The 16,235-nt window shown below is 33.2% G+C and overlaps 1 protein-coding gene and 1 long non-coding RNA gene across 2 annotated transcripts in view; both read left to right on the top strand.

Moving 5' to 3' along the window:
- The window catches only part of LOC128231329 (MAM and LDL-receptor class A domain-containing protein 1-like), a 35,646-nt gene that overhangs the window by 13,615 nt on the left and 5,796 nt on the right, over positions 1-16,235 (top strand). The window lies entirely within an intron of this gene.
- Positions 7,449-8,606, top strand: LOC128231331 (uncharacterized). Its single transcript, XR_008260348.1, has 3 exons — positions 7,449-7,632; positions 8,260-8,335; positions 8,540-8,606. It is a non-coding gene; the product is annotated as an uncharacterized LOC128231331 (long non-coding RNA).

Here is a 16,235-nt window from a genome sequence, read left to right as displayed (position 1 = left end):
TTATGAAAATAGGCTCTGGACTGAAAAAAATATATATCTGGCAACACATTCAATCATAATAATGTTAGCTTTTGACTAAGCTGACAGTACAGTGACTAAAGCTGAAACAAATGACTAATAAGCATGGATGACAAAAACCTTTTTCCCATTTCTTGTCTCATCTCAGATCGCATTGCAACTGCATAATGTCAAATGTATATGAATGGTCAAAGGTAACATATTTTATTATCAGTATAATTTAACACAGGTTATTGTTAATATGAATGCACATTTGTATAGTTTTGGGTCACCGGATCGATTTGTTGATTTGTTGATTGCCCTTACAGAAGTATACCAACCCTTCAGGTAGCTCATAGTGCTTGAGCACCTGACTTGCAAGCAGGGGGTTGAGGGTTCGAGTCCCGAGCTGTTTAGAGCTGTGTATAACCAGAACTCGTTATGCCCTATATTGTATCAGCCCTACTTAGTTTAAAAGCACCATCTACAATTTTATTTAACAATACGTGTACATTATACTCCTCTTCCTCTATATACGCATTTGTTTTCTCTTTATTCAACAGCATTGATACTGGTACTGTTAGAATGGGCGCAAGTAAATATCAAACATTATATCTTGTACATGTAAGAACTTGAATTTGATTGAGAACTCAATCCTTCCGTCTGTAATTTCAAAAAAGAAGTCGATTTTAAATCGAAAAAAATAACAGGATAAAACTGTTTTCATCCGTCTGATCGCGTCAATTTGTGGTGTATGCTCCTTTTCATAGTTTCAGACTAAAGGCATGAACATTGATATTGATATATGTGTATGTTTCACGTGTAACTTATCACAGACACAACTAATGGAAGTATTAACATCATTATTATAATTGTTATACGAACGCGTTTTGATGTGCAACACAATATTTTGAAATTACTTTATGTACAGCTCAATATCATAAAGCATTACTCATTAAAGGTCATTAATAGTAACTTGATAATGCACGACGTTATATGTATGCGTGCGTGTTTGTTCGTCCATCTGTCCATATGTCCGTGCGTATGTTTCTTCTGTCTGTACGTGTTCTTTTTTATATGGATGTTAAGATGTAGAGTTCCAGACACATAACCTTAATCTTGACATTGTTATATTTATATAGACATGAATATACGATAAACATAAATACAAAGACGACCACGTCGTCAATGGTTGCGACAACAATCAAAAGGATTATGACAACGGTGATGACAAAATGAACATGATATTGAAGACAAGAACTATTACGAATCTGCTGATAACGACGGAAATAATAATGATAACAATAATAATTTAATGATTATGCTTATGATGATGATTAATATTATTATAAGTATTATCACGTCCAAAGAGCATTCAACTTTAGCAATGGTACGTCACATTGCAACGAACAACGGTGTTCAAAATATTGACACGAAAATATGAAAGAACAAGACTTTTAATTATTTGCCGAAAAATGTTTGGTTAAGTGCAAACAGAATAGAGACATAATAAAATTGGGACTTTTGCAATAAAACAAAGTGCCATACCAACTTTAATTACATACATGTACTATGTTTTAAACTACACGATTGTTCCAATTATAATATTAAAGTTCGAAATAAAATCGATATTATAGTCACATGAAATAGGCATCTATACGACGTCTAAAGAAACACGGTAACATAACTGACTATCTAACAGTTAACATTTTAGATTTGCTCCATTGCAAATCTTCTTCTATAAGAATAAAGCTTGGCAGATAAACAACTTTTATAAAATACTTCAATAAGTATGATCGAAGAAATATATATCTTAAAGAAACTGTTGTTTTCCATTCATTATCAAGATAATAAATTGGCTCCCCGGGAGGCCGCTGACAATATTATTTCAATATTGTACAAAATTAGCATAGGGACCAGCGTTTAAAGTAGATGAACCAATGTTAACGTGTATAAGAACTCTTGCACAAGAAAAGATGTTTGATTAATGACTTCATGTATAAGTCTTCAATGTGATCTCATGATGACGCAAGTAACATAGATAGTCTTAGTTATCTATTGCAAACAATAAGATTGCGTATGCCTTAATATAATAATACATATGAATTACATTTGCATCACCGTAAAATCAATATAACAATTCACTAGAGTGACAGGTACATTTGTCTAGGAACATGCTGAAAGATTAAGATGTTAAGAAAGTGTATAAGCTTTTTCACCAGTCAATTTGTAACCACGTCCCCCTCCCACATATCCGGCGGGATAGCCGGGGAAATGGGCCGTATTTTTACCTTTCAGGTAGCCCGGTAGTGCCGGGTGAATGAGGTGGTTTTGTCTTTGCTCCAAAAATAGGCAGGAATAGTCTTTACTTGGGTGCGGGGTAATTTTGCGAGGATTTTACCAGTAGTTTTTCCCCGAAGGACGGGGATCATGGCTGGACCAAAAGTCAAAGTCCCCGCTAATCCACGGACCTGGGAGGAAGGGGGGGGGTTGGGGCGTGGTTACAATTGACTGGTGCATTACGTTGATATACAAGTATGCAGTGTCTATGTAAATGAACGTTACCTCCGTAATATTGAATGCAGCAAACGTATGTTTTAGGTACAATCTATGCATTATTATTATTTTGTAACCGTAAGTAAACTATATATAATCAGCAGCATAAAATTACAAGTTTTCGTTTCAGAATTATATTATATATGTTTTAGGTCAATCCAATCAGATTAAGAAAACAATGCAACAAATTGTTCTTTGATATTCATTTCTTTTTTTAGCATCATATTTACACTTTAAGAATTTCTTATTGTTGCGTTTTCATCATCGTACTGTTATGTTTTGAACATCGTACTGTCCTCTTTTCACCATTGTACTGTCGCGTTTTGACCATCATACTGTCATGTTTTCACCTTCGTACTGTCACATTTTCAACATCGTACTGTCATCATGGGACTGTCGCCTTTTTGCCATCGTACTGTCATGTTTCACCAACGCACTATCATGTTTTCACCTTGTTATGTCATGTTTTCACCATGGGACTGTCGCCTTTTCGCCATTATACTGTCTTGTTTTCACCACTGTACTGTCTTGTTTTCACCACTATACTGTCTTGTTTTCATCAAGGTACTATTTTGTTTTCACCATCGTACTGTCATTTTTTCACCATCGTACTGTCATGTTTTATCGTACTGTCATGTTTTATACATAGGACTGTCGCCTTTTCGCCATCGTACTGTCTTTTTTCACCATCATACTGTCGCCTTTTCACCATTTTACTGTCATGTTTTCACAATTGTATTGTCATGTTTTAACCATTCTGCCTTTATGTTTTACCATCGTAATGTATTTTCTTCATCATGAGACTACGCCTTTTCGCCATCATTCTGTCTTGTTTTCACCATAGTACTTTCGCGTTTTTACCATTGTACTGTCATATTTTCGCTATCGTACTGTCATTGTTTTCATCATCGTACCGTCATGTTTTCACCATCGTACTGTCGCGTTTTCACCACTATACTGTCAAGTTTTCACCATCGTACTGTTATTGTTTTCATCATCGTACCGTCATGTTCTCGCCATCGTACTGTCATGTTTTCACCAACGTACTGTCAAGTTTTCATCACGGTTATGTCATGTTTATGCCATCGTACTGTCTTGTTTTCACTATCGTAATGCCCTGTTTTCACCATGGTAGTGTTGCCTTTTTTGCCATCGTACTGTCATGTTTTCACTAACATACTGTCAGGTTTTTGTCATGGTAATGTCATGTTTTCACAATCGTACTGTCATGTTTCCACCATGGTACTGTCATGTTTTCACCACCGTACTGTCATGTTTTCACCATAGTACTGTCATGTTTTCAACATCGGAATGTCATGTTTTCAGCATGGCACTGTTGCCTTTTTTGTCATCGTACTGTTATGTTTTTGTCATTGTACTGTCATGTTTTCACTTTCTTACTGTCATGTTCCATCATGGGTATGTGGGATATACATCATTGACTGTCTTGTTTTAATAATCGTACTGTCGCGTTTTCACCATAGTTCTGTCATGTTTTTACCATCATACTATCGCCTTACGGTGTGCATGCACTTAAAATAATTTGCCCTTCATGTGAAAAAAAATATCGGATACGATCACCATCATTGTAAATCTCCAATCATAATTGCGTCAAACTTGATGAAAATAATACAGATGTATAAGAAACGTCTCGTAAACTCATCGGTCGTTTGAAAAAACTAATGATAGCACAGCCCTAAAGCAAATGGCACAGTCTGAAGTAAAATGACGTAACGTCATATTTACTTTATAAAAGCACCTGTCTTTTTATGAATAATAATACTTCTACAACACTTCCTGCTATTGGAACTGCTGCTGCTGCTGCTGCTGCTGCTACTGCTACTGCTACTGCTACTGCTACAGCTACTACTACTACTACTACTACTACTACTACTACTACCTGCTGCTGCTGCTGTTGCTGCTGCTGCTGCTGCTGATACTGTTACTACTACTACTACAACTACCACCACCACCACCACCACCACCACCATCATCACCTACTACTACCTCTAACTACTATTAATTCTACTTGCTACTACAAACACCACCAGCACCACAACCACTTCTATTACTACAACTTCCACTACTATTACTACTCTTGCGATCTCTATTCTGACTATTTGCTTGCTCATGCTGATATTCTGTAATACAACTATTCCATTTGGGATTAACGTGTTTGAGAACCAAGGCAACCATAGAAACCCGAATATGTCAGTCTTGTACATTGTATTTTTAGAACAAAAACATCTGAAATAATATTCCACAAGCACAACCTAAAAGTTTTTTCCGAGAAACCGACCCTCCGTAGCAAACTTGGTGTAAATATGATGATTATTGAACATCAAATCTATGATAACTGAACTATTATTTTGGGTACATTCAATGCTATGTAAAGTAAGTGCAGATGTGCAGCATGATGATGATGATGATGATAATGATGATGATGATGATGATGATGATGATGATGATGATGATGATGATGATGATGATGATGATGATTATGATGACGATTATGCGTATTGTGATTATGAGAATGTTGATTATGATAGTTACGATAATGCCACATTGGCGACAATTTTTACAATAATACAAATCACAATGCGACGACGATGACGACAACTAAGATAATGATAATCATATCACGACGCAACATGGCAACAATGATTACAATGATTATGTGATGACCACAACTAAGATAATGATATTTATAGTAGCAATTAGGCAACAACGACATTTATGCAAATCATGATGCAATAATGACGTGAATGGTGCTAACGAGGTTATAATGCGTAGTTGTTGTTGTTGTTAATGTTGTTGATGATGATGATGATGATGATGATGATGATGATGATGATGATGATGATGATGATCTTCGGTTGAAGATATATTTCAAAGACACGCACCCCTGAAACCAACATGTTAGCACTTGGAGGGAAAATCTTCTATGCTCATGCGCACCGGAAGACAATAGAACGATGATTATAACACGACAATACGATGATGACTTCATGACAGTGCGATGATGGAAATACAATTGTACTTCAATAAAAACGCGATAGTACGATGATGAAAACACTATAGTGCAATGATGATTACACGACAGTACGATGATAAAAACAAGACAGTACGATGATGAAAACACAACAGTACGATGATGAAAACGCGGTGATAACAGCAGACAAAATAATGAAAGAAAATTAACATGCATTAAAAGAAATCATCCTTTTATACTACAGTTATCAATTTCCAAGAAAGAGTCTAACATTTGTTAGTAGGGGTCAGTTCCCACAAAACCTGCTCTATCATAGTTTATTACGCTGGTAAACTAGTGGCTGGCTGATTTGATTATCCATGCTGGTATATAGCAGTAAAGTTATGATAGTTGAAATAATTACTACAGTCCTATGCAGACTGCTGTTTGTTCTTACTGCAGGATTGACCAAAGTTGGGGGATTTATGGAGGATGGATGACTTGCTAACTGAATTGCCCATCTCAATAACACCTATAATAAACACCTAAATTATTTAATCATTCACTTCGTTCCATCAGATAAATGCTACTCAGTTGCAGTCTGAGGATTGAAAAATGCGTCTCTTTGTAAAGTCCAGTTCTGGTTGACTTGCCGGCAGCAATGTACAAGCACATATTACTGAAAATAGAAAACTGGTTAGATAATAATAGCCCTCTCCCCGGCAATCTGTCCATTTCGATTTTTGTGTGAGTGAAATTACAACATTTTGAGCGACTCAATAAAACTTCATATATTAATTGATTACGAACAATGAGAGAGAATACGAACGCTATTTAAGTATTTTGAAGTATATTTGCATCAATATTTAATTTTAATGAAATTGATAAAAATATGTTTTACTTGGAATATTGATGATTGTTTTGATTTATCTAATTTAAACACGATTAGCTCAACTCTCATGAGTTATACACAAATACACCTTTTTGAAGACGTCATCATATCAGAAAGTTTAAATGGTTTACGGTTAAACAGACATTGTTACCCTTAAAGAATTCTTTATATTTCACACAAGTTAACTACACCATGATATAAATTGGTAAAACATTTCTTAAACGAGGCACTAAATGCACCATAATCAGTTGGCTTTGACACAAAGCCCCTGGGACGTAGATGGCAATTAAATTTTGGCATTAACTATCCAGCCACCAGAGTGCTAGATCTTAAATTACCTCAATGCCATGCTTATCAAACTGATCACAAGAATTAGTTATACATCATTATGCTGAACAAACTTGCATCGCGTCAGTGTCAGTGGCTAGCAGGGGAAAGTCTTATTTTGCATACGCACTGCCCTCTCCATTCCTAAGTTCACTGAGCAAGCGCATGCATGTAAAATGGAATTTACAATGAAGTGGAGTATTGATGGTCATATCTTCCAAACTAAAGAACAAAAATTCAATGGAAGAGTAATCAAGCATGTTCATTGTGGCAGCATTGGTTGCATTAAGGTAAATACTAAAATATTTTTGTTTAATGGTAGAAAAGATATGATTCTAATGGTGTTATTGCCTTTAACCCTTTGTAAAAGCGGATGCACAGTTTTAAAACAGTTTCTGCCTTCATGAAACAGTGTAAAAAAAATATCTTTGTCAAACAATTTTCGCTAAGTTCCACATTTGCATTCCTTACACATTTTACTAATTTAAAACATATAATTTATGCTTGGCTTTTCAAACAACATTAGTTTTTATTATCATCTTTCTATCAACAAATTGCAATGCTATAATTAAACATTTATCAAGTATTATATGAGTTGATATGAGCAATTTGCAATTAAGTTTTGCCACGCATATTTTCCTAGCAAAGTTTATGAACGCTTTTTTAAAAATAATAATTATAATAATATCATATAAAACTTTCCACAAGCACTAGTTGTGATGATTATATTTATCTTGTTTAAAATAAATATCTTTCACAATTTTCCACAAAACAGGTTTCCTTTGAAGATGATGAAAGCATTCAATGCAAGTTAGAACAGTTTATTTCCGGTACGAAGCCAGGATTCAGGCAAAGCAGATCCCTGTTCTTGACATGGTTAGATTTCAAGGTAAAATTGTTCAATGTATGCTCACTTCGCCCATTCTTAATAACTTATAACTTACTTCAGGTCGTCTAACTATTTATTAGTAAAACATTTTTATAGTAAAACTAACCTAAGCCTAAATCCCAGGTGCATTTCTGTTACGCTTTGTAACTCTGGCTCATATACTTATAAAAAAGTGACAGTTGCACTTTCCTAATCACGATTTTTTAAAGTGACACATGGAAGCCGGGCAAATACCAAATAATTCGTATATTTGTAATGCAGCATTTTTGGCAATATTTTTTTTACATAATTGGACTTCCTGTTGTTGTTCTGTTTATTTAATTAGCGCAACTAGGTATCTTTTCTGAAGTTTTTTTTAATGTTATATTTGTCTAGTTGTTCTTTAGTCATCACTATTTCAATTTATGTAAATATTTCATGATTTTGAAATGGATCATCTGTAGCGTTTGCTATGAATCCATGTCAAACATCCATTTCTTTGTATTTAGATGTATAAAACTAAAATAATTTCCGTGGTTGAGGATTGTTAAATGGTGTTACAAGGAATGATAATATTTTAGGCACACCTGTGAACAATCTCTTTGCCCAGATTATCACTACGAGTTGCCATACTTTGTTGTATTTCAGGGATGCGAGATGCAACATATACCCCGATATCAATCACCTCGAAAAGTGCATCGCTTAAACGCGGCAAATAAATGAGGTATAGTACCCGGATTGCCAATATAGTAATGTTTTAAATGTTTTTAATATGCTGGGAAAATCACACACAATAAGTTGTAAATACAAATATAACAAGCAATTTCTTTTCACACGCGTGAAGACTACATGAGATAAATGTGAAATTCCATACATCATTATGTTGTTGAATAGTATAAGGGTTTAATTGTAATTGTTTATTTTTCAGTTACAAGGGGAAATTCAGAATTTGAAAGAAAAACTGGTAAATAAAGACAGGCAGATTGCAGATATGCAGGTAAAATGCCGTTAAATCTTAAATGCTTAAAATGGTAAATGTTTTAAACTATTTTGATTAATTATTGACATGTCTTTTTATTGTATCGTAATATTTCCATTTCTGTTAAGAGACCTTGTCGGTATTTAACTTTTAAAGTAGTGTAAATAATTAAGCATAGGCCCTCTATTTTGTAACAAGTATTTCATTATATATGAACAACCTTATAAAGAACATAAAAAAGGAAAGCACACATGCTTATCTATAAATATTATTCATAAAATGAACATGAATTCTCTGTGAATATACGCCTATACACATTTTCAGAGAGTATTATGTTTTGTACTATTTAAATGTTTATTCAATATTTCCTATGTCGATTTAGAAAAATATGGCAAATTTTGAGGCCATGAACATATATTTCAGGCAAACCAAAACAGAATGTATGCAGAGAATGATAGTCTAATGCTCAGAGTGAAAATGACAGAACAGACAACAGCAAGGGCAAGGGCTTCCCTACCAAAGGTACTGTTTTTTTCATGGAAACAAATTATATCCAATGAAGCTCGTTATTTCTCATGATTATTATGTATATGTGCATGTGTATAGCTTCAACTTAAATAACAAAGTCCACAGCCTCTAACCACATACATAAATGCCGCATCTTATCAACCTAGAAGTAAATGGGGTACCTATTATGACCATATTCCTTGCATTTGTTTTAGCTCGTCTGTTTAAGAAAGATGAGCTTACATCATAGCTTCATGGGGATATGTTGTTGTCTGTCGTTGAAAACGTGTTAAAGTTGATATATGTGTAGTAATCACACAAGTTACAGCTAAGATGATTGACAAGTATATTATAAATCATAGTAAACCAAAGGGTCAACATTCATAACTCATGTAGTTCTTATTACTAATTTGCATTTTGGTAAAATATTGTCCCTTTTTGTCTTTTTTGCACCCACAAGCGAAGCTATTGTTTAATTAACAAGGATAACAGTTGCAGTCTAATGATCTTTGATATCTTCATGTCGCCTTTTTTTAAAATAATCAGTCCGTCAACCTATAAGACTGTCCATCGTTCATAACAGACTCTTTATGATGGCTATAACTATGTAATTTCATATTTTGACGATCTATTTTAAACAGTCTTTGGTAGATTAACTGAAAAATCTTCATTATATCTTCATTTCTTTCCATCAAACCTTCAGCACATGTGATTAGATGACAACCATATTTACAACATCAAAATGTGAAGGTCAAGTTAACACTTAAGATCTTTGACCGGATTAAGAATTTAGTTGTAATGTAAAAGAAATGTTAAGTATATTGATGAAATATGTCTGCTTGCTGTCTGAGCCTTGTAATTATATTTTCAAATTCCTGCAATGGGTGAAAATCCATATGAATTTCAACATTTGACGAGAAAAAAAAAGTTTGATTTTATATTCACATCTTTTATTCAATATTAATTTTGAAAGAGTAACTGAGTTTTGGAGCACTGCTTGTTTTTCATTAAAGAACAGCCAAATTCACCAATGCACATTTATGTTCCCGAAGTTTATTTATGCAGAAGGATCATGTAAACGATATTTTGCTTTGAAATATTGATATAAAGACCATTGTGTATCTCGATTCTAGATTCTGTTCCCATTTTTTTTAACAACATATTACTACAACTGACATAAATTTATGGTAGAATGATACAAATATTACAAAGATAGATCTCTTAGTATGTCTTTTGTGACTATTGTTAGTGAAAAGGAGCTTCAATTTTAAGCTCTGTCTTTTTCCTTGACCCAAATAAATTTGTATATTTGTATTATACCATTTGCAGGAATCTCGGGTTGCTGCAAAGAAACAGGTTTTGCAGGAAACGGTTACACCAGCAAACAATGCCAGATTCGATAAGGTTTGTTTGTCTGAAGAAATACAACTTAAAACTAGGCTGAATTCATTTATTACATATGACTGATAATATTTGATAGACATACTTTTCTCCTACCTCAGATAAGTAGATCCAAAAATTAGGCCATGCAGGAAATTAGAATCTTGCCCTCGGACAAAGATAAAACAAAGACCCGTATGAAATACAGTTGAACACTGCCATTCCGATCACCGTTTATCCGAATTGATCGCTATTGTTTTTTTTGGTCTCGATTTTACTCCTACTTTGTTTAACTAAATGTTTAATCTTTAATCCGAAATCGCTAGTCCGAATTAATCGCTATTCCCAAGTTATAATTACGGGCCCGATTTGGTATTTCACACCTGTTTATTAATTCTTATTTCGAACCTTATCATGTCATAGTTTTTCACACCATACTTCAATTACACTAGGGCATGGGCTTGGGGTGACAATGGAGCACAATTAGCGCTTGTTAAAGAATGAAATTGAGCACGCGTATTTTACAATCATCGATGTCAGAAAATTAGCAATTCATTTAGGTGATGTAGTGTATTGAGTTGTTAATATGTCAAATATTCTGTAATAACAATCAGTACAAAATATCATGCATCACATGTTTCCGTGACTATTATGTTCTTATATTGAACAATATTTAAGACAATATTATGTTCCAAAATAACTTTGTAACGAAATATGTCATATGTTATGTTAAACAACATTTAAAGTCTAGTTATATTAGTTCATCCATAGCTATCCGTTTATTATGTGTCTGCTTACTACATTGCATAATTGAACATTTCATGTATTTGTATACAATTTATGTATTTGTATGCAATATGTATGTTTATCACGAAAAACTGTATAAGTTTAAGTGAAAATGAAATCTGTTCTGTTCTGTTCTGTATATAATTTCTGGTTAAAACAACATGAATATCAATCGAAAATACGCATTGCTCACTTAACCCGCTACCGAATAATCCGTACTATGTTCCGAATGCATACATGTGCTGTCAATTTGTTTTAAACGTTTTATGTTTTAATAAAGAAGTAAAAAAAAACGAATTATTTGTCATTTAGTACCTAATCAATCAACAAATATTTTTGTATACGAAATATCACTCAAACCGAATGTATCATATTGGTAACGTGTAACCGAAATTGCAATCTTCACGACTTAGTATTTCACGTCATCTATTATTCGCGAACGTTGTCAATTTTATGAAAATTGTTAATCCGAAATATCGTTATCCCGAAATATTTTTTGGGTCCCTACGATTTTCAATTAACGGTGTTAAACTGTACTTTTTATTGTCATAAAGAGTTCCAGTAAAACATACGTTTTTACCTCATTTTGTTAAACTGAGATGGGAGAAAAAGCATATACCATAGCCGCCCGTATAAGAAAGGTTCGTCCCAACACTCGCTCAGGGTGTTCTGTGAAGACTCAGTAAACCTCGAGTAAACCTCGTTTCCACAAAACACCCGACGCACAGGTTGGTAATGAACCGATCTTACGCTCTCGGCCATGTAGGATACTAATAATAACGATGATACGTAATCGAATTAGCTAAACACTTCCAACTAAAAAACAGAAATTGCCAACCGCAAAATTAAGTTAAAGTTATAGTTCAGTAGTTGTAAAGATTGTATGAAAATAATAATTGAATTTAAGAAAAACAACTTATACATGCTAAATCATTAATGTTTATTTTCCATGATTTCTTTACCAAAGATAACTGGCAAAATCTTATTTTATGTAACAATTATAACTGAGCATAATAAATGATTTTAGTAATGAACTGAAACTTTCCTACCAGTATTTAAATAAAAACTTGGCAAGTGGCATACATGTATTGCATATCACATTCATGTTGTATGCAAAATAATAACAATATGCAATATAAACTCAGTCATATTCATAAATTTGGCAACCCAAGAAATAGTGCAAAAAAAATTCATACATACTTAAGAGCAAAGTATACTTTTGCAATTGCTTTAGAGCCCCGGTCCTGTGGTTAGACCATATACTTTAAAATCACGCTGTTGCGGATTCGAATCCCGCCTCCGTCCAGCATTTTTTTTATTATGGTTTCCCCACCTCTGTTTGTTATATGCTTTTCATAAAGTTAATCGTTATGTTAGTACAGCAGATTTCAAAAATATATTTTCAGACAGCAGAAACTGAAACTTTAGCCGAGATAGCAGAAAATATGACGGTATGTTCAAGTATAAATACAGAAATATAAAGCCATTTGTCTATTAAAGTATGAAACATTATATAACAAAGCCATTTGTCTATTAACGTATAAGACATTATATAACAAATATACTGAACTTAAAATGATCATTAATTGGATTTTGGCTGTAATGGTAATATGTAGTATACACTGTAATTTTAAGAATACACCACATCTATTAAATCTAGGAAATACTTATATGTTTGGTTCGTCTTCAGGTGGCAGTTGTGGAATATACAAACCAGAGTGTGTATATTGGAGAAATGGAGGGAAACATGATGACCTTTGCCCGTCGGCCAGTCGGAAAACTAACAAGTTCTCTCAACGTAAAAAATAAACAGAGCGTGATTTTGAATCCCTTGGACAAAATGAAAATTAATCGTCGATATATAATTGCAAAATTCGAAGGATGTAAGAAAGACAACGTAATACAATTATCGGAAATTCAGATTCAACTTATAAATCAGTCCGTAGCTTCATATTGTTCCAAACAAGCTTCAGACATCTAAAACCTGATATATTTGATATGATCATAAATATCAGATAACAGTTTGCCTGTACATATCTTTTAAACCTTGTTTTTGTATTTCAGTAAGCTTACATTGTGTTTTCATTTTGTAAATATTTGTACATTTTATGATTGAGTTATTTTTATTTACTTTTGCTTTGCCTTAAAGCCTATTTTATTTTAGTAGGTTACTAATTCAAGTTTCATTTTGTGAACACAGAGAATCGGTCAATGACAAGTCGGGAATCTAGTCTTGGTCTTTCGAGAGCCATTCCAGTATGCTAAGCTCTTACCCTACATAACTCATTATTAAAGTTCTTCCTGTGATTTCTGTGATGGAGTTTTTTATTTATCCACTCCTCTGTGCATAAAGCCTGACATATTTGAGAAAGTGCCGTCTTTGGTATTCATGAAAGTTTGTATGAAATACCCCTTCTTACAACAACATTTGTGTCCAGCATAAGCTGACTCAGAGTCTGATATAGTGACATCCTTGTAGGAAATATAAATCCACTTTTAAATGTTTGCTATAGGTTGTTTAGCATATACTATAAAGTATTCCGATCAAGATAATGTCTTGTAAATGACGAGAACGAATGACAGAAGTATTATTATTTTCTTGAATAGATAACTTTAAGCAGATACTTTAGGTTTATTTTAATGATATGGAAAGAAACATAGAACAATAAAAAAGTATTGAACCTGCTCCATGTTTACTGATGGAACATTCACCAATTATGTTAATCATGTTCTCGATGACTTTTTTTATTTAAGCATACTTTAAATGTACAGTTCATAACAGACACTTAGTTGTTTGTCATTCACGTTGTGAAGAAATTGCTTAAAACTGTATATGTGTTATAACCGAAAAATGTTCAATACTGCTATTCATTTAAATGCCCCAGTCTGAGAAGCAAATAGATTTCACTTGTCTGTCTGTTCGTCGGTTCATCTAGCTGTCACACAACATTTTGTCACACTTAACTCCGGCAGTAAATTAGCAAGAGTCGTAAAACCAGCATGTCTAGTTTTGCAGCTTAAGTTCTATTTGTCTGTTGGTTGTTTGTATGTTTGTCAAATAATCATATTTGTATTTCATTTCATCTGGTAACATCCCCGAATTGTTTTGGTTATGTTACCAAACCTTTCAAGATTTAGTTGGTAATATTCCCAGAAATATATTTAACTCTGTCAATAAATGTGAGCGGGTTAAGCTCTGCGATTATGTTAAAGAATCAGTATGTATTCGTAATACTATTCCTAATAATGATTATTATTAATAATTTAGTTCATCCTCTGATACTGCTGCCTTTACATCAACATATTTGTGTCTTTAACCATAGCACTAACCATGTACAAGCATTTGATATCAAAAACCTAAGTGTATGTGTTTAGACGATGTTCTGATGTATATGACTTATAAACGTCTGTTCTGTTCTTTTCTGTGTTTTTTTTTTAAATCGTAATATGCGAAAGTCCACACTTGTATTTAAAATAATTATTGTCAAATTGTAAAATTGCAAGAGACATACCTGTAATACTGAAATAACATTCTAGTAGGTTTAAACAACCAGGAATATGTAATCTATGTCGTTCTATCAATCAACACTTATTAGAGTCAAACGTCATGGTCATAACTCATATTCGCCATTAAAATGTTGTCGTATTTACTTATTCCCTTCTAAGAGGACACATTTTATCTGCAAATATCTGTTATCATCTGAACACGATTGAACACTATGTATACTATCCTCACACTTTGAATGGTCATAATCTTTAAACTGCCTTAAAGTCATCCAATGGCAATGACCAATCAGCTGTCATTTCAGTCCATGCGTATTTCGATTGTTCAAATAATCCTGACAACATGGCGCTCAGGGGGTGATGGGGATTAATGTTTGACAAACATCGCTTGTTATAAAATGTTTATATTTTTATTGGAAATATTACCAAACATTTGCGAATATTGCATGTTTTAGAAATGTTTAGAACAATTTTAGTCATACTATAGATTATTCTGGGAATATTACAAACATGCTGAACAACCTGCTGTTAATTTCAATACTATGCAATGAAGATTTTGGTAATATTCCCAGAATAATTCATGTCCTACAGCAGCCCACGTGGAGCTTTTTCTTTTGGATTATTTTATTTCAATTCATCTTTTGATATGCCCAAAAAAGTTTTGGTAATGTTACCAAATATTTCAAGATAATATAATTGTATTCAGGATGAAATTGAGAACGATAACGGAAAATGTTCGTAATTCATTTTGGGAATATTACCAAATATTTGTGACTATTACTAGTTTAAGAATGATATAGAAAATCTCTCGGCATAATATGGATTAATTTGGGAATGTTCTCAAAAATGTTGAAAAGCCCCAGTTTTTAATACTATTCTATGAACTGTTTGGTCCTACAGAAACTTTTTGTGGAGTTTTCAAAGGCTTTTTGTTGAATTAGTCTGTTTCAGTTCATCTGGTAATATTCTCAAATAATTTTGGTAATGTTACCAAATATCACGATCAAATTGGTAATATTCCCAGAAAACCTGGACATTTTATTCAGAATCCTAGCAGAAAATGTTCATCATTTATTTTGGGAATATTACCAAATATTTGTGACTTTTCATAATTGAAGAATATTTTTGAAAATCTCTCGGCATAATATCGATAGTTTTGGGAATGTTCCCAAAAATGTTAAAACCCCCACTATAACTTTAAATACTATACTTTGAAATGTTTGGTAATATTCCCGAAAGGTTTTGGTAATGTTACCAGAAATTTCAAGATTAACTTTGGTAATATTCCCAGAAAACCTGGACATTATTTTCAAGACGAATTTTAAAATGTTAGCCGAAAATGTGCATAATTCAGAAAAATTACCAAATATTTGTGACAACCCCTAGTTTTTATTAATTTTTAGAAAACCGCTCAACATACTATGGATACTTTTGGGAATATTACCAGAAATGTTGAAAACCACACCAT

The sequence above is a fragment of the Mya arenaria genome, chromosome 4 (genome assembly GCF_026914265.1).
Source record: "Mya arenaria isolate MELC-2E11 chromosome 4, ASM2691426v1".
Lineage (NCBI taxonomy): Eukaryota > Metazoa > Mollusca > Bivalvia > Myida > Myidae > Mya > Mya arenaria.
Note: the sequence above shows the minus strand (reverse complement) of the source record. Positions and strands in the feature narration are given on the sequence as shown.